Here is a 2,879-nt window from a genome sequence, read left to right as displayed (position 1 = left end):
CCAGTGCATCACTGGGGCCAAGCTTCCTGCCATCCAGGACATCTATACCAGGCGGTGTCAGAGGAAGGCTCGAAGGATTTCCAAAGATTCCAGCCACCCTAGCTGTTTTTTTATTGATACTGCTTAATTATTTGTTCGTTATCTATTTTTCATCTTTTTGTTTTTTGTAATTTTTTTACATCCATTTCTTTATTGTAAATACTTTCTTAACCAACAATGTCATTTTAAGAAAAATAAGTGTTAAGGGCTCGTAAGTAAGCATTTCACTGTAAGGTCTACCTACACCTGTTGTTTTCGGCCTATGTAACAAATACAATATGATTTGACGCTGCTGTCTTGTTCCAGGTCTCTCTTGAATATGCGATATATATATTTTTTTAACGAGACTAACCTGGTTAAATAAAGTTTCAATAAAATAAATAAAAGGTGCAATGATTGGATTCAAAAATGTGTTATGAATGGATTATGGATACAGCCTTAAAATAAAGTGCTTACCACCATTTATAAATTCAAGTCTATTCAAGCTCCAGGTCACAAATTCAGTTGAAATAACTAGGAAACCACAATATTGACAGAGGTTTTGCCTGGAGAGAGGTCATAAACTTCAGGCTGTGCATGATTGCGGTTATCGCCATGGGAGTAATGTCATTTTGCTTGTTAATCGGCTGTGAGAGGTGTGGATGGGTGGGGCAGGTACAGTAGCAGAAAGAGTATAAAACAGGGCTACAGAGGGCAGAGAGACACCACACTACTACTGACATCCAGAAGACATCGTCCAGATAAACAGCCATCAATCAGACAGCATCGTCCAACTGAAAGAGGTATTTTTGTTTTCACTGAGAATCTTCTTTGCAAAGGTGTATGTATATAGAAGTGGGCAGGTGTATACAAGTGGACAGGTAGGAATGGATGGAGAGGTGTAGGTGGACGTGTGTGTGTGTGTGTGTTAACAAGTTGTGCTCTATGTGCTTTAGTAAAGGATGAAGATCCAGAGTATGTTACTGCTGTTCGCTCTAGTGGGTGTCCTGTTAGCAAGCTCCCTCAATGAAGATAACTCTGAGGAAGGTATGTCTTGTTTGTAAATGTGTACTACTTTACTGCTCGTGTTTAATCTGATAAAATCTAGTCAAATTAAAAATATTTCTTCCTCAGCTCTCCTGCAGGAGGATGATGTAAAAAATGAAAAGGCTGCCTTTTTGGCAAAGTTGGCAACTCTGAAGACCATCCCCTCAGAAGATGAAGCACCATGTGAGCCATCTATCTATTTATTTAAAAATATATATTTTACCTTTATTTAACCAGGCAAGTCAGTTAACCTCTTAAGCCCACCCGACACGCAGGCGTGCCATCTAGCCATCTGGAAATGCAAATGCGCTAAGCTAAATGCTAATACCACTCGTTAAAACTCAAACGTTCATTAAAGCACACATGCAGGGTACTGAATTAAAGCTACACTCGTTGTGAATCCAGCCAACAAGTCAGATTTTTAAAATGCTTTTCGGCGAAAGCATGAGAAGCTATTATCTGATAGCATGCAACACCCCGAAATACCTGAAGGGAACGTAAACAAAATGATTAGCATAGCCGGCGATACACAATGACGGCCTGGGAACAGTGGGTTAACTGCCTGTTCAGGGGCAGTATCTGTCTGTCTGTCTGTCTGTCTGTCTGTCTGTCTGTCTGTCTGTCTGTCTGTCTGTCTGTCTGTCTGTCTGTCTGTCTGTCTGTCTGTCTGTCTGTCTGTCTGTCTGTCTGTCTGTCTGTCTGTCTGTCTGTCTGTCTGTCTGTCTGTCTGTCTGTCTGTCTGTCTGTCTGTCTGTCTGTCTGTCTGTCTGTCTGTCTGTCTGTCTGTCTGTCTTAGCAACAGTAAATTGTCAACGGGAGGTTAGCAGAGGGTGGTAGGAAATGTGGAGGGAGTAACATGGCTAACTCGATCTCTACTGTTAATTAGCATCATGTTCCGTAGAGGGAAAATATTTTTTAAATGGTAGTCAAATACTGGTCTTACAACAGTAAGTTTAAAAGGTAGTCACTTATAATTGTGATATGTTTTGAAAATGTTGGAGTCATTTTCAAATGTTTAGCTTTAAAAAAAAGGTATGTTCCATAATGATGATTTAAAACTGTATTCAACAGTTTGGGGAGCGCTTTGGAACGTAGCCAAGGACCTTATTGGGTGAGAAGCGACCAGCATGGGGATGCCAAGGATCCTTTTCAGTCTCCATATGGAATCAGCTATCACCTCTGAAGTCATCACTAACATTACCTCAGTGAATCATTCCAACATCCATCCATCAATGATTGTCAAAAAAAATAACAGTAATACAGTTAATTGGTACTTTGGTTCTGAGAAGAACTCATCAACATTCTGAAGACTATATGTTTTATCCATAAACATGTCCTGACACATGATAGTTGATTGGTCAACATAGTGGATAAATAATTGTATGGTTGTATGGTTGACTTGTCATATTGTGATCCTCCAATAAACTATCAAGCATAAGACATGTTTAGTCGTTTTTTTATTAATCTTACATGTTTAGCAGTGTTTCAATTACATCATACATGTTTCATAATATTGTTTTATTTCGTGTTTCTATTCAGTGTGAACAATGTGAACTTGACCATAATACAGATGCAGTGCATGCAGAGCAAATTACATCAGATTGAGCAGTAATAGTAGTACTCATATCCACACACACACACTAGACTTACCGTCTTGAGAGTGAGCTTGATAACAGCAGTAACATATCCTGGATATTCTAATAAACTACATCCTGAATTCAAAATGGGGAAAAAAACATGTGTCACTTATCTACACACATTACCCCCACAATGACAAAGTGAAAACATGTTTATAGGTATTTTTGCTAATTTAT

General features: G+C 38.9%; 1 long non-coding RNA gene across 1 annotated transcript; it reads left to right on the top strand.

Annotated features, from left to right (window-relative positions):
- The first annotated feature begins 676 nt into the window (after window positions 1–676).
- Window positions 677–2,503, top strand: LOC124002364. The gene is made up of 4 exons (XR_006832994.1): window positions 677–821; window positions 975–1,065; window positions 1,153–1,248; window positions 2,137–2,503. It is a non-coding gene; the product is annotated as an uncharacterized LOC124002364 (long non-coding RNA).
- The last annotated feature ends 376 nt before the right edge of the window (window positions 2,504–2,879 follow it).

The sequence above is a fragment of the Oncorhynchus gorbuscha genome, linkage group LG18 (assembly GCF_021184085.1).
Source record: "Oncorhynchus gorbuscha isolate QuinsamMale2020 ecotype Even-year linkage group LG18, OgorEven_v1.0, whole genome shotgun sequence".
NCBI classification, from domain to species: domain Eukaryota; kingdom Metazoa; phylum Chordata; class Actinopteri; order Salmoniformes; family Salmonidae; genus Oncorhynchus; species Oncorhynchus gorbuscha.
This window is presented reverse-complemented; position numbering and strand designations above follow the sequence as displayed.